Source organism: Lissotriton helveticus, chromosome 5_1 (assembly GCF_964261635.1).
Source record: "Lissotriton helveticus chromosome 5_1, aLisHel1.1, whole genome shotgun sequence".
NCBI classification, from domain to species: domain Eukaryota; kingdom Metazoa; phylum Chordata; class Amphibia; order Caudata; family Salamandridae; genus Lissotriton; species Lissotriton helveticus.
Window position 1 is genome coordinate 156,575,732 of NC_136065.1, and position 23,501 is coordinate 156,599,232.

Genomic DNA, 23,501 nt, shown 5'->3' on the forward strand with positions numbered 1-23,501 from the left:
TATCTATGGTGCTTTGTGGGATTGAATATTTTGTGGCTTATTTACAAGCCACTTGCGCCGCTGGTGCATCACTACAGGCACCCTGCCTATGCCATTGCCTGCTACTAGTGGGGGCAGACTTGAGCTATTCCGGTTATTGGCAAATTGGGACCAGTCAATCTTCACATAAGGTCTTGTGGTAGCGATAATGAAATTTAAGGCCATGTCAAAGCCCACATCTTGAATATCAGTAAGAATAGGGAAGACACTGGCAGTGTCACATATGTTTACGCCAAATACCTGCATGCATAAATGCATGTTGATATGCAGGCATGTATATGTCACATACCTACCTACCCAACATACCTCGGTGTTCAACACCACTGACTCCTTCCCCAATCCAGGGTGGAAGTCTGTCTGGACATAATGTGATCAATTATTCTTTTCCATAACATTGGTAAATATGCCTTTGTTGGCCAAAGTCACAAACATTGCCCTTGTTTAATAACAGAAAATGCTGGTCTAAATGTGCACCTGCAACCCATGTGAATTGCAAAAGCACTGGACTACCTGTACAATGCCTATTTCTAATCTACAACTTTTGTACTTATGTACAAACGTTTTTCTAACTCATAAAAAGGGCTTTGCAACCCATAACGAATCACATTTTAGAAGGGGTATAGAAAGGAATTTCTTCTAATTTGCCATTTGCTATACAGTGTGTCACTGGTCTGCGACCGCAATTCCAGTCGCAAACCATTGAATACTTACCAACAGTTCAAAGGAAGTGGTATCTGATTTGCAAAGGGGAAGACACCTTATTAGGAAGCAGGTGCTCTAAAATAACCCGTTGATAAAACTAACTCAGGTTTGCCCTGAAGAAGCCCCTAGTCATATGATGAAACGCATTGGTGGAATGTTGCTCTAGAAATGGTTTAACCCCTTCGCCGCGGGGCTAATTCCCCCGCGGTGCTAGGGGAAGGGGGTTGCGCGAGGCGCAGCTGTGCTCGTGACGAGCTCGGCTCGTCACGCAGCACGGTGGCGCTGACCACGCCCGTTTCCATGGAAAGCTCAGCACAGCAGGGGAATTATACCCATGTGGGCGTTCCGCGGCGTTCATGACGAGCTCAGCTCGTCATGAGCACTGCGCCATTGTGCCTCATGACGAGCTGAGCTCGTCATGAGCACCCAATGTGATAATAGAAATTTTATATGCGACGTAAGGATAATATATTGATCAGATCCACATTTAACCTAGGACCACATTTGATCATAAGGGTACAGCTCAAGGTAATTAGTATATGGTTATTCAATCCATTTTTATCATGAGAACTGAAAGAGGCAATCTGTACTGCTAGCTTACCTTTGGCCTTTCAGCACTAATTGTTGAGATATTGGAGGACATCGCCTGGAGTGCATGCTGTATTATAGCACAACTGTGATTAAAAAAATACATATAATTACATCACACAGAATGCACATATTGCAGTGTAAGGCTCTAGAACTGTGGCCATTGTTTGATAAAAATGACAGCAAAATGAGTTGGATCTTCCAAATGAGGGTCAGTCCTCCATAGGATGCTCAGAGTGGCTCAGGCATTGTGCCTAACATGTGGAGTGTGGGGGGGGGGGGGGGAGAGGAGGAGGTAATTCAATGCTAAAAGTGTCATTTTTCTGGAAAGCAATAATTTCTGAACCACCAAGGACGAACTGGACATGAATTTTAGGCAAGCCAGTGCTTCTGAAAGGATGTCATTGCTGGAGTAGGGTCAGTCGCATGTCAGGCATTGACATGGCTCTGCACAAGCCCTACCATGCATTCAGAGAAATTGGCCTACAGAGATTCTTTCAATGTCCATTTCAGTCACCCATCCCATAATTCGAACCCAGGACTTTTGGGTGGTGCAGCTTCAAACTGACATTTGATGAAGGTGGAGGAACTAGACAAATAAATGTTATATTGTTTTTCATTTAACCAGCATATTTTTCTTAATTTGAGATACATATATTATGGAGAACCTGGATTCAAGAAGCAGCATTGTACTGCACAGACAAAGGGGTAACACATGGCACAAAACAGATGAGTAGTGAAACAGAGCTTGGAGATCAACAGAATTGAGAAACTGTTTAAATGAGCGTGGGGATAGGCTAGGATTCTTGTGATTAACTGGTGGAGTGAAGCTGTCAGGTCTATTGGCTATTATTGCCCATGGTAACAATGAAAAAGAATTAAGGCCCCAAAACCATGTGTGTCTCTAGTCACATAGAGCCTCATTAGGATGCTGGTCAGACCGCCACTGACTGGCCGTCGGTTGTGGTCGACCGACATCCAGCAGAGCTAACCACATTGGTCGGATTGACCCACCGATACTTACGACGGGTTCAAGGAGCCCATTGGGCCTTCGGTAGGATTGTATTTCCTACAATAGGGGCGGTGCCTGCACAGGCGCAACCGTAGGGATTACAATGTCTCTTTTCGACAGCCTTTCCATGGAGGTCTGCCTGTTTTTTTAGGCATTTCACAAAAAGGTACAAAGTTCTACAGAGGAGCGATAAAAAGTATGTGTGTGCAAAGGAGGAGAACCAAGGCAGGGGACAAGATGTTCCCTTATTGGAACTAGAAGACCTCAGACCTCACACACCCAGACAGCTAGGTGTCATGCTTCATCATTGGTCTCCTGCTCCTCGTCAGACTGGCGCTCTTTGTTGGAGTTCTTTTGTTCCAGCCAATGGTTGAGTGCATGTGAGGGGTCTGGGTAAAGGTGTAGTCGTGAAAGGAGTGGTGATATTAAAAGAAGGTGGGTCAGTCCACAAGGGTCTTTATTCACGTGGTTGACTCCCTTGGTTAAAAGGGTGGGAGGGGAGGAAGGGACTGCAAGGGGCACAGCAGCCTAACTCAACCCTCTAAATAGGTCGACATGTTTCTTGCCTAACTGGCAATTCTTCAGGACCTCAAGTGCTCAGTACTACACAGTGAAAGACAACAAAAAAGGAGAAACATACAACCTCACTGGGTCAGTAAGAAGGCAGGCCTAATGGTCCTGCTCTAACGGGTAGACCCTAGGAGTGTCCCTAATGGGCCCCGCAGACTGTTCCCGTGGGGCTGCTCAGAAAGGTAAGGTACCTGCAGTGTGAGCAGCCAGGGTCCGAAACCTACCCACACGGAGTGCGCTCCAACGGTAGCACGGAACAGCTGCTTTTATAGGCAGTCAGAAAGGGAATTTAGGGGTCCCTAACAGTGCCCCATCCCCTGTGGGCCCCCGTTTGAGGCACGGGGGCATCTGTGGTGCCCCTAACATCCATAGCCCATGTAACAGGCACCACACGGTGCCTGGCATACAGTGCATGGATATTTAAAACGTTCATTTTTCCATTGCGGCTTATGCTGTGGCCCTTTTGAGGCCGCAGCACAAGTTGCAATGGAAAAAGCTAATGTTCCGACCACCTACACAGCAGTCGCATCATAATTTAGCAGGAGGGACCTCCGACTACTTGTCGGTTGGTCCAAATCCCGCTGCAATAGCCGTCAGATGCTGGTTCGCCCGCCACAGTAATCAAGACCTTAGTTCATGAGAGAATGGGCAGAACCAGTCAGTGTGAAATAGAACTCTGACTAGGACAACATCTCTGTACTTAGTTGCAAAATAATAGTTATCCAGTTAGGTGAGAAGGCGTGTCCTTAGTGGCACCAGAAATCACCATAGGTCAATGAGGATAACATTTACTTCCACAATTGCATTGCAATATTCCTCAAGTCATATTACCTGTTCATTTTTAGAGTGTACTTAGAGTCAACTTATGTCTAAAGATACCTAAACATAAGTGGCATGTACACAGCTACACTAAAAGTCTGTAGAAGGAACTAGTGTTTCAAGGACATAAATATATTTGGTTTAAAGTGTTCTCCAGCTCCGCCACACTGTGCAATCCTGTCTCCATTAGGAGACAACTACAGTGATGTAATGACAGAGACTGAGAGGCCTTGACCTGAAAATCATGAGCCTTTCAACTGTCTTCAAGCGCCACCCAGGACTGCAGCTCTACAAGAGCCCCAACAAAGGCCTATTTAATCACCACAGTAAAATACCATGTATGATATTGTTAAGATGACATCACAGGTGCATCTATATGTGCATATATATGACAAACGTTGATACATTACTTTATGTTCGTTAAAGAATTTGGAGTTAATAAACTAGATTATGCTAATATGTCTCCCTGCCTATATTTACCTCAATCACCTTCTCGGGGGCAGAGACAGGAAAATTAGTAGATTGTACAAACAGGCAACGAAGCCGGTACTAGGAGTGTTCACTGAGCGTTTAGGCATACATTAAAAGGCTCACCAGGTCAAGATTTCTGAGGTGAACCCTGCATGTGTCACCTTTTCTTTGATCCAGGTTGGTGCCAGTTACCGTTACTATTATTTATCATTTATGGTTTTTGCAGAGTGCATCAATCATCCTCTAGGGGATATCACTGCACTAAAATGCACCCTATCGTTTTGGAGGGGCACTGCCTAGCACAGGGAATGGAATCATTAAGTCCTAAACAACCAGGTGTTTAGTTTCTTCCTGAACCAAAGTGGAGTTCAGTAAGACGAAGATACACTGGTAGCATATTCTACTGAACAGCAGCCAGAAGAGAAAATGAGAGGTCTCTTAACCTAACTTGTTTTTTTTTGTTATTTTTGTTCTCTTCAGCTAAACGGGAAACTCGCAAAACAACTGGAAACACTGGGAGTTCCAACCGGAGAAGAGCACCATGAAGTTTTAGGGAGAATAAAATGGTCTACAAATGTAGGTACAAAACTCCTGGTTTGGATTAAACAAAAAGAACGGAGCCCCTCAGGCATAAGCCTTGAATCCCCACTGGAGAGATGGAAAACACTCTTAGATGAATTAAAATCCGTTCTTGTGGAACGTACTGGAACCTCTAAAGCACAGGCCTCCCATCCCCAATGCCTACAAGTAAAAATAAAATCAAGGGCCTTAGTTCAGACCAAGCACAGTCTCTCAAAGGCCTTGAAGGCAAGAAGAAAAGGAGTCCTAAACTCCCAAACACCAGTAATAACAGCACATCGCAGGGAGCACAGAAAGAAAGTATGGGAAATACAACAAAACAAAATCGAGGCTGAGTGGCTGAAAATATTTAATCTTCTCAAAGAAAAGGGACACATCCAACTTTGGAGATACATTAAGCAACACAGCCACAGCGGACAGATCAAGGAAAATGGGGTGGCAGCCTCGGAGTGGGTCAAATACTCAAAGCAACTATATACAACACATCAGAATAGGTCTTATACCCAAATACAACCAACTCCCCATGAAATACAAAAAGGCGTCAAGACTCTTGTCACCACTAAGGTCAAGATAATCAACCTAATTAAAAAAATGAGAACGTGATGGTGCCCCAGGCCCCAATGGAGTCCCTGCAGCAGTGTTCAAAGCCTCTCAAGGATTCTGGGCAGAACAATTAACATCACTCTTCAAGCATGCAGTTGCCACTTCTATGGTTCCTTTGTCATGGAAAGGCTCAATACTTTTCCCCATTCATAAAAAAGGGGACCACACGAAACCTCAAAACTACCGGCTTGTTGCCCTACTGGACATAGAAGCGAAGGCATATGCCAGAATTCTGTTGAAAGAACTAGAAACCTGGGTAAAGGATAACAACATCCTCCCCTTCTTCCAATCCGGCTTCAGGCCTCAAAGCTCTACTGTAGATAATATCTTAGCACTGGGATACCTGTCACTCCGAGCAACCCAGCCAATACAATTACCCCTATTTTGCTGTTTTGTCGATTACAGCGCAGCCTTCGATCGAGTTGGCCGCGGGAGCTGTGGGAAAAACTGGACTCTCCGGGGCGTTTCTCAAAAACTGTTAAGGGCTATAATCGCCCTTCATGAGGGGACCTCGGTTCGTATCAAAACCAGTCAAACGACTGTAACAACTAAGGTTCCAACCAATAATGGTCTCAAACAAGGATGCGTTCTCGCCCCTCTACTTTTTAATCTTTATACAGCTGATCTCGGCAAAGCCCTGGAGGGGGCAAATCTACTGACACCAAGGCTGGGGAATGAGCGACTCCAAATCCTCCAATACGCAGACGACATAGTGATAATGGATCACACCAGGACAGGCCTACAGAAAGCCTTAGAAGCTCTGCATAGGTTTAACAAAAAGAACAATCTCTTGGTGAACCAAGAGAAGACCAAGATAATTATCTTTGGGAAGTACCACCAAAAGAAGACAGCACAATGGCGCCTAGGAGACCTGTAAATTAGAACATGCAGAAGTTATGACTACCTGGGTCTCAGGTTATCGGACGGGGCCAAACCTACAGCCCATCTGAAACATCTAAGGAGCAAGGGGGCCAGCATCATGTACAGCCTGAGAAATCTCAATAGACGTCTACAGAGTCCGACTGCCGAACCCATCCTGAAAGTTTTAAAAGCAAAATGAGTCCCCTCTCTGAACTACGGCCACATAGCCTTCCCCGGAGCCTTCACTAAGCTTCTTATAAACCACCAAATATCTGCCTATAAAAAGGTTCTAGAACTTCCACGACAGGCCAGGAAAGCAAGAGTAAGGTTGGAGCTGGGTCTCACCAGTCCAGACATCAGCTGCTTAGGGGATATTCTAAAATACTACATTAGGCCCCTGCGTGCTCCAGTAACCTCCCCGAAAAGGCTAATTAAAACAATCTTTGAAGAAGGACGATCTCCATGGCAGGTTCAGCTGGAAGAAGCCATAGAATCACTAGAAATAGATGCTCAAAATTTGCACAATTTAAATATTCCAGTAACCGCATGGAAAAGAACAGTGAACACACAGGTTAAGAAAATATCCTACGAAAGAGATCTGGAAAGCTTACACCATCATCCCAATCTCTCAGCACTGGACACTTCCTACACAGTGGGCAAACCACAGCAATACTTTGAGCAAGCACTGACAGTCCCGGCCCGGAAAAAAATCACCTATATGAGACTGCTCGCACTGTCTATCGTGGATTTTAACCAAGCCTGGTCCCGGAAGGACAATACAGCTGCATGTCGTCTTTGTAGTTATCATCGTGAATCCTGGCTCCATCTGATGTGCTGCTGCCCAAAGCTGGCTAGCGAGCGGCACCGGCTGGTTCTTCCCATCTGCAGGTCCTACGGCCTTGTACGATGCAGAGAAGTCACAGACCTGTGTTTTTCTGCCAAAACAGCCCAAATGGTTGCGCGGCTAGGGAAATTTACAGAATCAATCCGAGCAGCCCTGTCACAGAATACGGAGTCACAAAAAAGAAACCAGCTGGTCATCAAGCAAGAGAGACTATGACATTACTCCCCGCAAAGTTGTATGCACTTGCACTTTATTGCCAGTTTGGATAAACTGTTTTTAATGTTTTAAACCCTTCTACAGTTCGTAGCAAGTTGTGTGGGATCTTAACTTTTTTTTTTTTCTGTTAGATTACTGTAATAATAGTATATTGTAACGATTTTAAGTAATTGAACAATAGAGCTTAACTCACTCAAACATAACTCACTTACTGGTAGCATATTCCACTGAACAGCCGCCAGATGAGAAAATGAGGGGTCTCTTGATCTAACTTGTTTTTTTTGTTTTCTTTTGACCAGCTCTAGATTGATTAGCTTCTCTAAGGGGCTGGTGGGGTATGGTAGGAGGGTGATGGGCTTGTAGTTGACCAGAGTGGCTGTGGATGGCTTCTTGAACAGGGGCGTGACAGTGATGTGTTTCATGGTGTCATTAAAAGTGGCTGAGCCAATGGGGGCATTAAGGATGGGTGTTAGTATTTCGCTTTTTGGTCAGAGTCCTTTGGAGAAGGTGTGGTGGGGGCACAAGTTTGATGGGGCTTCTGAGTGGATGGTCATCAGGGTAGCGGCCATTCCAACAGTGGTGGTGGTGGTGGGCCATGAGATCAGGTTTGTTCTTTGGCCGTGGTAGGAAGTTGAGCTGTTAGGGTGACGGGGTCCAGTTTAGGATCAAAGTTGCTGTATATGGAGGTGATTTCGTTACAGAAGAATTCCAAGAGCTTGTTCAAGATGTCTTGAGATGGGGTGATGTTGCTGAATGCAACCAGAGGTGTGGTGAATTATTTTATGATGATGAAGATTTACTTGCTTCTGTTTGCGCTGGCATAGATACGGTCTGCAAGAGGTGTATGCTTCGTGTTTCGGATTTGCTGGTGGTAGCATCTTAGATCAGATGTGAAGACATCTTTGTCCATGATGTCTTTGCTTGGTCCCAACTTGTGCTTTAGCTGCTTGAAGTGATGTTTTATCAGCCTGAGTTTCTCTGTGTACTAGCTGGCCCTGCCTGTTTTTCTCTTCGGTTGTGTTTGAGGGGGATTCAAGGTGTTGATCATTCAGTAATGCAGCTGTTGAAGTTTCTGATGGTTTCTGATAAGCTGTTGGTGTGCTTGGATCAGTTTGTGGAGAAGATGGAGGCCCAGTACTCTTCTGTAGTATTTTTCTAACTGTGGTGAGAGGTTTTGGTAAAGGTAAGACTTTGGTGGTGATTGATGGGTATGTTGAAGATAATTAAAACGTAGTCTGTCTAGGCCATGGGGGCTGGCTTGTCGACAGTGATGTTGTTGACAGAGGAGAACGCTGGGTCTATGAGATGTACAGCAGCACAGGTGAACCCAGTAGCATGTTGGCTGCAAACAAGGTTTAAAAGGTTTTCCAGAGATGCCATTGAGTTAGGTTCGGTGACGTCTTCTAGGTGAACGTTTTGGTCCACGAGGAGAATTAAGCTGCTGCAGTAGATGATGAGAGGTGTACGGAAATCTGTAAGGAAAGTGGTGAAATTACTGCATGGTCCTTGTGGTCTGTAAAAGAAGGTTAGCCTTGGGGATAAGTTTTGCAGAGATGCCTAGCTAGAACATGAGATGCTCCCTGTAGCTGGTAACAGTGCCCCTGTAGATGGCGGAGCTAATGGTGTCCTTGAAATTAAAGGCAGCTCTGACTCCGGGTGAAATGACAGTCTTTTTTGATGTTCTGGTAGCCTGCAGAGATTGTTGGGGTGATTTGCCATGCAAACAGCTATGTTTCTATGAGGAAAAGCAGATCTGCAGGTCATGCAGCAGGTTCCATATTTCTAAGGCAAGTTTGGTGAATGAGCTGGGTGTTGAGAAGCATGCATGCAAATCTGGCATGCTGTGCGGGTGGTGGATGATCTGTGTGAGCATGAGTGAGAGGTTGGTTTCTGTGAGTGTGGGTGAGTGGGGTACTGGGTGTTTTTGGTATGGGAGTGTGGGTAGAGGAAGAGTGCATGAAAACTTGCTGGGGGTGCATGAGAAAGTTCCCTCCATGTTGTGTGGTGCAGTGCAGCAGTGTGGTGATCAATGGCCATGGCTGAGCGAGCGGAGGAACTTTGTGGGTAATTGATGGGTCGGCGGAGCACCAAGGTTCCTGGCAGTGGGCATTGTCTAGGCATGGACAGGCACAGATGGGCCTGCTTTAGTGAGCCTCCGGTACTGAGACGGGGGAGGAGGCAAGGAGGTGGTGGATGGGGCAGACAGGGGCATGGGCAGGGGGCTGGTGGGTGAGTGAGTGAGAGTGTGAGAATCAAGGTGAGGAGTGCTGGGGGAAGAAAAAGAATAGGAAAAATGAGGCACAAGTACGAGCTAGAGGCACAGTCCATTGGTTGAAGAAAAAGCGGCAGACAAACCAGGCAAAAACAGTGGCGGTTAACAGAAAAAGGATGCAAAGAGGCACAGAAACCAAGCAAAAAGACAAAGGGTGAAAGCAGAAAGGCCAAAACCAAAAACTAAGTCACAAAAGCAGAGCAGATGAATCAAGAATTCTAAAACTGAAAGAGACGAGAGAGAGAGAGAGAGAGAGAGAGAGAGAGAGAGCGAGAGAGAGAGAGAGAGAGAACCAGAGAGTGACCAGGAGAGGGGTGAGGTGGGGCTTAAGGTTCAGGAGCCAGCTCCAATGAGCTTTGCTTGGACAGAGCTCCAAACACAGGTAAGCTCTACGGGGTTAGGACAGTCACCTGTTTAATGGCTGGTCCGCTCTGCCACAGCCAATAAGTAGATCCTGGGAGGGTTGAGGGAGAAGGAGTGCAGGGGGCAGTGAGTAGGGCACAGAGAGACACAGAAGGGGGAAAGCTAGCGAGTGGGAGAGCAGGCAAAGTGGCTTACGGCAAAATGATGAGGCGCCCCTGCAGAATGAAAAGAGGGCCTACCTAGTATCCCAAATTTCAAAGATAATCATTCGCCTTGGCCAAATGGGGAGTGCCTGAAGGGTTTTGGTGCTCCCGGAGGACCACAGTACAGCAGAGGATGCAGGGGCTTGTGTTACGCCCATGAGCAGGTGAGAAGAAAAGAACAGAAGGAATGCAGTGGAGAAAGAGAGCAGGAAAAACGAGGTACAAGCAGAGCAGGAGGCACAAATGGTGTGAGAAACCTGGAAAGGTACAAAAAATGAGGCGTAAGAGGCAGAGGCCAATTGGAAGAAACAAGAGCACAAAAACTGACCAAAACAAATGCAGAGAACAGGAAAATGGCACAAACAGGCACAGAAACCGAGCAGGAAGACAAAGAGTGAAACCAGAAAAGACAAAAAATATAGAGGCACAAAAACAAAGCCGCAGAATCAAGAATCACAAAACCGAGTGACAAGACTCAAAGAAAATGAGACAGAGAGGGGGAAAGAGAGAGAAGATTTGAGATAGAACAAAAGAAATAGCAACCAGGAGAGGCGGAAGGTGGGGTCTCAAGTTGCAGGAGGCAGGTCAAAGAGGGCCTGGAGAGGGCGTAGGTCCACGCACAAGTAAATCCTAGGGGGTTAGTGTAGTATCTTGTGAGTTACAGATTGTGTGACCCTTCTGATTCCTGACAGACTCCGTAGAACAGTGGCATAAGTGCATGGGTGTGGGTAATAGAATTCTTGATGTAGAATGTTTAGTTGATGGTTACATGCTGAGGAATAAAGACGTGTAATACCAAGCTCCGTGTGTGGTGTTATTATTTGAATGTACCTGGGCTGGGTAAGGATGCTACAACCTGCAAAGAGATAGGGGATTATGTAAACCTGGCAACCCAAAGAACCGATAGTGCTTTCCCGGAGAGTTTGCAGTGGTCCAGCAAACTGCTCGTACAACCCATGTGTGCCTCAGTCGAAGTGAAGATGGATGGTTGGCGTATGTGTAGTCAAAGTGCCACTCTAGCCAGACCTGTGAAGAAAATGAAGGCCTTACAGAAATTTTGTTTGTCGTCAGCTAGAAACTGGCTGATAAAGTTGAGAGAAGAGGTACTCTGCCACAATGCGACATAGAGCCGTCAGTCATACAGTAAAACAACGATAAAGGCAGCAACAACCATGTAAAGCGAAGCCCTAATGGTCGTAACTGCCGAGTGCAAGGAAGCGCGAAAAGCAGAAATATTTCTGACACCAAGAAAAAGCTAAAGCTAGTGACAACCAGGTATGAAAGGTACAAAGAGCAGTGGCAGCCATTTTCAAGAGAACGCAATGAGCAGAAGCAGGTAAATGTAGATAAAACATTAGCGGTGATGATAATCAGATGTAGCGATATGATCACGCTTACCAGAATCTCAGTAAGGAAAGTCATCTGACCTCAGCACAAGCTGCCGCCACCCAAGCAAACGCTCAGAGGTTGTTTGCACGAGGCATGTGAATCATGTTGGATCAACTGAAAGGCCATGAGCGGCAGTCAGAATAGTGACATTCTTCCATGGCAGCTGAAAGGAGAGCAAAGTATGGTGCCGCCGCTTTCTTGAAATTACCGCCTCCCTTCAATACTGCCAAAAAGCAAAATATTGGTGACAGGTGGACTACCTGGATCTAAACCTTTGATAATTTCATTGATGTGCTGGAAGAAGAAAATGACAAAAAAATCATTAAATATCTAAAGAATTTTGCTGGTGAAGGAGTGAAAGAAAATACCACAAGGCATTAAACACCAAGTTCAATCCAATGCCAAATATCGACTATGAAAGCGACATCTTCGGTCTGGAAAGGCAGAGAGCTGGCAAAACGATGGATGAGTTTGTAGAAAGACTTGATTTTCTCATAAAGCATTGCAAGCTCCATGAGTTCAACAATGAAGAGGCTATACTGAAATCTGGCTTGTTCTAGTGGTGGGCATTGCCAAACGGAACATTGCACATAGATGGGGGACCCCCCTATCACCCACATTGAAAGAATGGAAGTGTGACATGGACTGGTGCCAGAGGGCACAAGAGGCGGTGTATAAAGGGAGAAGATGTAGCAAATACTGGGAGAAAATATGGGCTCCGTGGCGAAATTATAGGCGGGGTTTGGGTCTGAGCAATGATCAATTGTGAAGTTGGGGACATGAGATGAAGAAGCTTAATCTTTACTACTGGAGGGATTTGACCTGTTTTATGTACACATGAGATGGGCCTTGCACATACTGCAAGTAATGTTATGAACAACCTACTGCCCTGCTGGAAATCGCAGATGATTGAACTGAACTGAAAGTCGGGGCTTATTATCATAACTATGATTGTATGTGGTCTTTTGAGCAAAATGTTAATAAAAAAGATTTTTTTTTTTTTTAAATGAAGAAGCTATGCATCTCAGAGTAAAAGATGGTTGCCTCCAAATCCTTCAGACAATTAATTAAAAAAGAGGCACTCAGTTTAGAGCGAGTACTCATGGTTGCCAGAGCAGAAGAAAGAGCTGACATACAAGCAGCTAACATGGAAGCTGAACGGCCCAAACTGGATCTGCGCTGAATGTGAAGATTAAGTTAAAAGGCAAGGTAGAAGTGCATGAAGCAATGTCTCCAAAGAAAATGAAGGTGTGTTTTCGATATGGAGTTTCTTTTCCACATGTGGGTCGCCATTGGACAGATATGCAAAGAATGCAGGAAAGTGAACCATTTTGTAACAGTCTACAAAGCGAGCGAAAGATCAAGTGCATCACACGAGAAAATAAAATGGAGGCAATATCAAGTCTGTCACATCAAGGTAACAAAATGAAAGCTAGAAATTTCGCAAAGCGACGTTCTGCGTATGCCGACAAGGCCAAGCTTCAACATCAGTTGAGGCAAGTAGAAACTGACCAAAGTCGCTTGTCGTCCAATTCTTCGTCTAAGAGTTTGTCACCACCATTGTCAAACGACATTGAGGAAGATGGGTATGCGCTGACAATGATGACTGCTTGACGGCATGCACATGTTGGAATAGCTTCTTGCAAGGAACAATGTCAGTCGAAGCTTAACCAACAAGTGAAAATGCCATTTCCATTTGGATACTGTCCCAAGATTACACTGAAAGGGAATGGGTGCTCCATACCTTTTATCATAGACAGCGGCATGTCGAAAATTATGCCAGTGGAAAAGTACAATGAACTGTCTCCAGTGCCCCATTTAACTCAGTCGAAAACCAAAGTGTACATGGGGGCTTCTTCAACGCTACTGCAAAGTCAAGGTTCATTCATAGCGACTGTAAAGCGTAAACATACAAAAGTACAAGTGTTAATTCATGTCTTGCAAGACACTTCATCGAGTGCATGTTTACTCAGTTTCAGTACTGCTGCTGACTTGGGGCTGATTACGGTAAAATACAATGTCAATGCCTATCATGACATAGTGAATCAGTTCCCATCCTTGTTTCATGGACTAGGATGACTTAAGACCATGTAAGTGTAACTTCACATATATTAGGACATCCGTCCTGTTGCTAAACGACATCATTGAATTGCCTTTCATTTACAAAAGTCTGTTGAGAAAGAACTTGAGGTAGTAAAAAGTTACAGGAGTGCGACCCATATACCAATTTGGGACTGGGTAAGGAAGGTGCAAAAAAAGAACAATGTCCCAACTGGTAATAGTAATTAGACAGTTAATTATGTATGCATACAGCATTACTGGCATGGAAAGAAGGAGAACACTGGTTGAATTGGTTTAGGATTGTTAATTATCTTATATTTGTCAAAAATGAGTTCATGGTCGGACATATACAGTTTAAGGCAGCACTTCATAAAACAAATTTGTGACAACCATAATACACTTGGTGCTCAAAAACGTGTCTGTGGTGAACGTGGCGACGCAAGTGAGGGAGTGAACAGCATGGACGGCGCACAAAGAACAAGGTGCAAATAATGTACAGTGGGTGGCTCAAGTATCGTGACAAGGTGATATCACAGAATACAAAAATGTTTCCAATTTGTATTGAGCCACATTTGAGAAGTACGCCTGTGAATGCGCTGTTCTCCTTCTTTCCATGCCAGTAATGCTGTATGCTTACATAATTAACTGTCTAATTACTATTACCAGTTGGGACATTATTCTTTTTTTGCACCGAGAAAGAACTTGAGACACTATTAAAGCACAACACCATTGAGCAATCCTCTGGTCCGATGCCATGGGTATCACCCATAGTGGTAGTGTCGAAAAAGGATAGCAGAGGAGCCGTGCGCATTTGTGTCGATATGTGCCAGGCAAACAAAGCGATCAAAAGACAACGACATCCAGTTTGGCACATTGTTGACATGATTACGCAGCTGAATGGAGCTAAAGTCTTTTCCCGTTTTGATTTGAATAAAGGGTATCACCAGCTCGAACTGGATGAAAACTACCTGTACATTAATACCTTTTCAAGTCATGTTTTTTTTTATATAAATGGCTACGTTTCGAAGTGATATCAGCTGCTGAGCATTTTCAGGATGTCATTTGTTGCATAATACAGCCATTCACAAATGCTTTCAATTACAGTGATGACATACTAGTTTTTGGGGCCACACGGAAGGAACATGATAAAGTGTTTACAGAATTGTGTTGTATAGTTGCCAATGCAGGTCTCACTTTAAATGTGTCAAAGTGTGAGTTTCGTCAAACTAAACTCAAGTTCTTTGGTCATATCTTTTCTGATGGGGAATGACTCCAGATCCTAATAAAGTACAAACCTTGTCATCCACTTTTACCCCCCAAGATTGAACTAAGCTAAGATCCTTCCTTGGTATGGCAAGTTACTGTTCAAGGTATATACTTGACTTTGCTAGTGTAAGTGCTTCATTAAGAGACTTACCGAAACAAAATGCTCCATTTCAATGGTCAAGTGAATGGGAACAAAGTTTCAAGAAAATTACGCATGCAATTAAGAACGCAACTGAAATGGCATACTTTGAACTGAAATTGCAGGCAGAGGTTGTTGTTGATGCAAGCCTAATGGGGTTGGGTGCCATCCTTTCCCAGCTCACTGGACATTTCAATGCCCCAAGACACATTGTGGCTAATGCAAGCCAAAGTTTGTCCATGAAAGAACTCGCCTACACACAAACTGAAAAAAAAAGCCTAGCTCTTGTGTGGGCTTGTGAGCATTTCTATCTGTTTTTGTATGGAAAACATTTTACAGTTGTCACTGAGAGCCAAGCATTACTCACCATTTTCAGAAATCCTCAAGCCAAGATGCCCCCTCGCATTTAGAGGTGAAGGTTGAAATTGCAGGAGTATGATTATGCGATTGTGCATTGTCCAGGAAAAGATCTAAACCCTGCTGACCACTTCTCAGGTGTGCCATTACAGTGTCATGGCACTACTTCTAAAGCTGCTGATGCCTATGTCAACTTCATTGTGAAGTGAAGTACCCCTTTTAGAACAAATCATTGCTGACACGAGTACTAAAAGGATTTGCTACTACTTTAAGACATTATTACACACCAATTGTGGGAAAGAATACTCAAACTCTTCATGATGACATTGCATATCAGAAATTTAAAAATGTGCAAGAATTACCCCAGAAGGCATCATTTTCTGAGGGTCGAGAATTTTCATACTCAAATGTCTGAGACAACAAGTTATTGAACTGGACCATGAGAGACCCTGTGGAGTTGTTGCTACAAAACAAGCTTTACAGGACTGAGTGTGGTTCCCTCGTCTTGATGAAAGAGTTTAAAAAGAGGTAAAGGCATGTCATTTGTGCAAATGTTTGTCTTCTAAGACAACCCCACCTCCGTTAAACATGCTTGATCTCTCAAAGCATGCATGGGAGATGATTGCAATTGATTTCTTTGGACCCCTTGACAACGGTCATCATCTACTAGTATTTATTGATGAATATTTCTGTTTTCCCCTTGTGGGAGATCTGTCGTCAGATACTCATGACAGAGTCATTGAGAGACTAGAAAGTATTTTTTGCAACAAGGTGTGTTGCTTTGTTATTGAAGTCTGACAATGGCACACCTTTAAAAAGTTAAGAATCTAAATATTTTCTCACGCATTTAAATGTCAAGCATCAGAAAAGCACACCTCTCTGGCCACAGGCAAATGGTGTGGTCGAGAGATTTATGAGTCCCTTCAGGCAGACCGGTCAGCGTGCTGTGCTGTTAAAGCTTAACTCAAATCAGTCCTTCAGTCTACACTTCGTGCATACAGATCAACTCCCCATTCAACCACCCATGAAAGCCCTGCCAGGTTAATGCTTGGTTGAGACATAGGAACCAAATTGCCACAATGGACCACTGAGAGATGTATTGGCATTGATAAAATTCGAAACACTGATTCATCTCACAAACGCAAAATGAAGATCTATGCAGACATACGCCATTGTGCTCGGAGCGATGTGTTCAAAAGAGGAGAACAAGTTATCATCCGGCAGGAACAGAAATGTTAGGCTAATGTTCCTTTTTGATGATGTCCCACTGAGGGTTGTGACATGGTGACTTCTCACTGTCCAGGAAAGTCCATTACACAAGATTCTTTGCATTTCAAGCATGTGCCTCGACCTTCGCCAATTTCTGATGTCAGGATTGAGACTTGTCTACCAGAGAACCCAGACAGCCCAATGACTGAGCAGATGTCGTTGTCACCAATGCCAATCAAGGACACTTCAACGGTATCTCGGCAGCGTCACATGACCAGACCTGTGCGATTGATTTGAATACCAAAACGGCTTATTCAATAATTGTAATGTTTGTAAGTATTATTGGTACTTTTCATTTAAGGAAGGTGGAGCTGTAGCATCTTGTAAGATAGGTTCCTGATAGTCTCATACAACAGTGACGTGATTGAGTGGGTAATAGAATTCTTGGTGTAGAATGTTCAGTTAACAGTTACACGCTGAGGAATAAAGACGTGTAATACCAATCTCTGTGTGTGGGGTGATCATTTGCATGTACCTGGGCTGGGGTAGGACGCTACAGTGAGGAAAAGTCACCTGCTTAAGGTAGCCCTAGATGTCAGATTTCATGCTCTAGTTCAGACCGTTTCCTCACAGCTTTGCAGTGTAAGGGCTTCATTGCAACAGGGCTCCCCAAGAAATTAGCTGTCATAACCCGGGTGCCTACGTCTTCCCTTGGAATCATGAATTTCAAGCTGCCATTTGTGCCTTTTAGATTATGCATATTAACCCCTTCCATGCTTAGGATAAGCTCAGCTCGTCATGAGGCACAGTGGAGCTGTGGATGCAATGTTCCCTAATTACTTCATAAACACACTGACACGTCTACATGCACTGAAGATAAATGTCTTTACCAGCCAACTAAAACCTTTTAAATCCCATGGGTTGGTATAATTAATTTGCCGCCGCTGTCATTGGTGAACCCTCCCTGGAGGGTTGCTTCCAGTTCTATAATGAGGAGGCCAAAAAACAGAAATGCTCATTTGTACACAGTTTAGTACATAAAACTCTTTTAAGAAGTGGCTTATGTGCATTCAGCCACTGATGTCATTTTTCCCAAAAGGCTAGTCATAATGTCATCAGGCGATATTTCTCCCCTAATGACATCACATACCATTTCTGACAAAAAGTGACTTCTCGCCATCTTTGCCACTGATCAAATCATATGAAACATATAAATACAAGTATTAGGAGCCACATAGGTGGTGCGAGCATAGAGATGCAACACCTGGCCATGGTCATGTCCACATGATGGTCCTGCTGTCAGTTACTTTCCCAAAGAATGATCACAGTCAGTCTCCGACCGAATCCTGTGAGCCGAGGTGGTGCCACAATGGCACCTGTATATCTCCTCCTGTGAGTGTTCGGATCCTGCTCTTGGGCACGTGCTTTTACTTTAATCTCGCTCATGAAAACCCCCAAGTGAGACAGGTGGCGTGGGGTTGCAGTGTCATTCTGGTCCTGATGAGAACCTTCAGTACATCACCTGCCTCATCCTTAAATGTCTCTGTAAATCCCGGGTCCATTATTTATAAGATAAACATTTTCGATGTTTACACAAAACACAAAAAGCATTATTTTATACAAGAGATGATTGGTTCTGCAGATGTACAACCATCCATCCTTTCTGTGACTCATTAACCTCTAGTTTGAAGTAAACACATTAATACCCAGCTTTACTTTGACATCTCAAGTAGTTCTCCTGCTACTCCACAGTGTCCTCCACCTCTCAATTGTACACTTTGTCCTAATGGTCTATCTTCCCTTAGTCTGTTCATCGTGGACTCTCTATCTCTCTCTGTGGCTGTTTGTTAGTCGAAATCAGGTTCTCCTTTCAATTATCGTCCGGTTTGTGTTAAATGAATCCAGGATGGCTATTTTAGCACATCTCACATACATTTTAAATTGCTCTCTTCAATCAGGTTTAGCCCCAAATCAATAAGAGGCAGGTATGGTTTAGATCCTTCTCAGATGTCTAATTATGTCCCTATTTTCTTGCTACATGCCAAGAATAACCTTGCAGGAGCCTATGTGGCCAGCCAACCAAGCACTTTCTTTGTGTCCAATAAGAACTTTTGACACAAATGAAGCACCATGTCAGTCTTGCTGATGGCACTCGATGATCTCAGGATGGAGCAGGCTGGTGGCACTGTCAGTGTCCTGGTACTGTTAGTATTTTAAGTGGTGTTTGATACAGTGGACTTCTCTGTTCACTTAGAGGAAGTTCAACTGGGCTCAGGCCTGGTTACACCCTTTTTTGACATAATTTCCAAATTAACACTCTTGCTTCATATTCCTTAAGCGAGAAGACTCCTAGTTGTGGTGCTCCACGGGGGTATGCCCTCTCCCCTCAAATAATTAACAAATACACTAAGGGGCACATTTACGTCTTCTGGCGCATCTCTGCAAATCAGCAGGGATGCGCCAGAACCGATGCGTCATGCATTTCCGTCCTTGAGCCACCACAGATGCGCCGCATTTACAATGCGGCGCACCATGGTGCAAGGAAGGGCAGATGCGTGACGCATCATGTGGTGTACGGGCGGCGCATTGCTGGAGTCGCGTCGCAAGCACGACGCAACTCCAGCAATGCTCAGGGCCGCCCAATACTTAACATGCTGCGTCAGTTCTTACGCCTGCTTCAAGCAGGCGTAAGGAATTGACGTAGCAGCGTCGCAGAAGTGCCTGCGTGAAATCTTGTATATTTTACGCAGGCACTTTTGCGAGGCACACAGGCATCGGAACGCCCATCTTGCGTGGGAACGCCCCCATTGTGGCGCTGGGCTTTATAACGTGACGCATCTCCCTAGATGCGTCACGTTGTAAATGCCTCGCAGGGATGCGCCACGTTTACGCCGCTGTTGCGTGACGCAATGCGGCGTAAACGTGGCGCAAGGGGCTTGTAAATCTGCCCCTCTGCCTCTGGCCATTCTAATCTCATCCCTAGGCTATACCTACTACATGTATGCCGAGGGCACTCGTTTGCATGGCTGGCACAGGGTAGGTGCCAGAATCTCTCCAGCAATGTATGAGGCTGGTCACAGAGTGGAACAGGGTGTAAAGGTCAATAAGAGGAAAACACAGATCTCTTTAGTTACAACTTTTGTGATCCTTTCATAGTAAGCTGATCAATTAAATTAAATTGCGGGTTTAACGCGCTAGAATCGACTCCTGAAGGAGTATCTCTGCGCTATAGACCGCTGGGGAACCCGTCCTGGCTTTCCCTGTGAGATGGTCCCTACTGGGTATGAAAGTCCTGGCTTTCCCTGTGAGATGGTCCCTACTGGGTATCTCCAAGGTGAAACCAGGCATCCCCGGCATATGTGGGGGGCCGTTGTGGAGATGAGGCAAGCTAATGCCCAGAGTTGCCGAGTGTGATCCCTAGTTAGAGTAGGCACCGAGGCGAGAATTATCGAGTCCGCTGACCCTGGTCCAAGACCCTGCCGTGTCGGGAATCGAACCCGGGCCGTTCTCTGCTTCCGGGTCTGCCGCCTCTAACCAGTGAGCCACACCCCTCCACTATTGAGGCGATGTCCTTGCCATGCCTATTCGGAAAGTAAGGTTGGTTTTAAATTCAGCTGGAATACAGCCCTCGGGTCTCGATTATTTTGTCTACTTATCATGATTACTTTTTTTGTTTCAATAAAGCACAAGTATTCACTCACAGAGCATCTTACCTTTAGGCAATGGAAGGGAAGTGTTAAAAGTTATCCACATCAACCAACCATCTCTTGCAGGTGAGAGCCATCACTCACTCCACACACCTGCAGGGGGTAAGTCTGCACCCCCTCTGAAATTCTGGTTGGTTGCCACCTGCACAGTGAAATGTGGAAATGTGACTTAAACCAGCCTAATTTTCAATAATAAGCGGTTCCGGATGAAGGCGGGGGTTGGCGGATGCACTGGAAACTGCACATTTCCTTTGACACAGTATACTGTCCTAGTCTGTGCCCGACTCACTTCCCATACGCTGTTATCGCTATTCTGAGAGTGCCTATATTTAGGAAACTGTGCATCGGTGGTGTCTGATTCTTTGTTCAGGCTCCCACCATATTGAGCTCCATTCCTTAATTTCTCCATACTTTACCTTCCGGTGCCCATTAAAAGATTTGGGGCAGATTTACAAGCCCCTTGCGCCACATTTCCGTCATTTTTAACGTTGGAAAAGTGACGCAAAAGTGGCGCAAGGGGCTTGTAAATATGCCCCTTGATCTTTGGCAAGCTATGAAATTCATCTGCTACGTCATGTAAGTGAAGCAGCCACTGTGGTGAATGAATGCTTTACTAAAACATAATATTAACATAATTCAGGAGCACTAGGACTGCAAGGGAAATAAGAGGGGCAGTAATTCCAAGTGACTCATATAAACTTGGCGCAGTGGCCCCAGAAATGAATACAAAGGGGAGTATGGTAGATGGTTAAGAATGTGCTAGCAGAACTTGGGAGGCATCCATTCTGCTTTGCCATCGTTGCTCATGGAGCATCATTTGGCTTATGTACAGCGAATTTCCCTCGTTGGGAAAGCATTGATTTGCAAGCCTTTGCTCGGCTCTTAGGCTGGCCAGGGAAATCGTACCCAAAGCACAATAGGGCTTTTGTCAAGATGAACTAAAACTTAGTGAACTTTGGGGTATATTATCAAGGGGCTTTATCTCCGCATTTTTGGCTTTAAAAGCCAAGAAAGCGGAGATAAAATTATCTCCTTATTACCAAGCTGTCGCTAACACCAGTTAGCGACAGCTAATAGGAGATAGTGACCATCTTGGGCCCCGCTTTGCATGTCAGTGATATTTATCACTAATGACATGCAAAGTGGGCGTGCCAAGATGTTAGCGACTGGAAACAGTCGCTAACATCGCTATCTCCTATTACCAACTTTTGGAGATATTCGCGCTAAGCGCGAATATCTCCAAAAGCTAACACCTGCCCTGAGCAGTTCTTAGCCATGTTAACCAATGGGAGGTGGATAACATGGCTAAGAGCATTTGCTCGATAGTGCATGAATATCGCTGACTTTTCAGCGATATTCATGCATTGCGGCCGTTTTTTATCGCATTTGCGATAAACCTTGCTAATAGCAAGGTTTATCTGCGATAAAAATCGCCGATGTGCGGCGATAATTTTTGTCTCTAAACAAGTTAGAGACAAAAATTATGGGGCATATTACCAACAACTAGCGATAATTTTTGTCTCTAACTTGTTTAGAGACAAAAATTATCGCCGCACATCGGCGATTTTTATCGCAGATAAACCTTGCTATTAGCAAGGTTTATCGCAAATGCGATAAAAAACGGCCGCAATGCATGAATATCGCTGAAAAGTCAGCAATATTCATGCATTATCGAGCAAATGCTCTTAGCCATGTTATCCACCTCCCATTGGATAACATGGTGAAGAACTGCTCAGGGCAGGTGTTAGCTTTTGGAGATATTCGCGCTTAGCGCGAATATCTCCAAAAGTTGGTAATAGGAGATAGCGATGTTAGCGACTGTTTCCAGTCGCTAACATCTTGGCACGCCCACTTTGCATGTCATTAGTGATAAATATCACTGACATGCAAAGCGGGGCCCAAGATGGTCGCTATCTCCTATTAGCTGTCACTAACTGGTGTTAGCGACAGCTTGGTAATAGGGAGATAATTTTATCTCCGCTTTCTTGGCTTTTAAAGCCAAAAAGCGGAGATAAACCCCCTTGATAATATGCCCCTATCTCTATTGGTTGGTAATATACCCCTTTGACCTTTATTATTTTTCTGAAAGGTATGGATTCCTGCTTGCTACTGTTAATACTTTTCCACACGCCTTTTCTTGCTCCCACGAGATTCCATCAGTTTTTCCTCCATTAACTTCCAACCAAATACTTTTACAGACACTTCGCTATCTTAACGAAACCCTTTTCTTAAGTTTATCAATTCTGTATTTCTGTGACTCATTTTTTTCACCGTGATTTCCATTGTCCACGGAAGATGAGTCACTTTGGTGTCTGGTCTCATTTTGACTCGAGTCATCAGATTCCTGCATAGTACTTTTCTTCTTTTTTTTTACAGAAGGATAAACCGGGGCACCCAGATATAACATGCTGCAGCAGACACTTTTCCCCACCCCACCCATGTGGACATTTTTCCACATATTACGGGCCCGGCCACATGGCGTACCCTCGATAAGAGGGTTGTTTGGCTCACCCCAGAGCCAGGGTTCGGGATTCATCGAGACATCCTCGAGGCTAAACACCTAACGGCGCTCCCCACATGCACCTCCCCGGTCTGGGCCAACAAAAGTCAGTTCTATTCGAGGGTATAACTAAGACCATCGCGTTCTCTTTCTCGGCCAAATCCGTAATGCTGAGTGGGTCTTTGAAGCCAGGGCGTGAAGAGGTGGCACTGGGTGCGGACCTGGTGGGGGAGACTACTGGCGAGGGAAGGGGGTGCTATGTTTAGCAATAGCTTACAAGTTAAAAGCACCGGCTGCAGAGTTCCTTGGGCCTCATTTATGAGGCTGTGCGTCACATTTACGCCGCCGGTGCGTCACTTTTTGTGACCCACCAGTGGCGTAAAAAATGCACCTTGTTGCACCATATTTACAAAGTGACGCAACTAGGTAGATGCGTCACTTTTTAAACCCCTGCGCCACATTATACCTGCGCCAGGTATAATGTATGCAAGGGGGGCGTATTGACGCATGAAGGGGTCGTAGAAGTGACGCAGTGAAATCTTTGAGATTTCACTGCGTCACTTTTAGGACGCAGTTGCGTCAAAATCTTGCTCCTGCCTCACAGCAGGCGTAAGACTGACGCAGGCCCTTTCACATGGACGCATTGCTGGAGTTGCGTCACTTTTGTGACACACTCCAGCAATGCGTCACTTTTGCTGACGTATCTGTAACTCCTTGCGACATGATGCGTC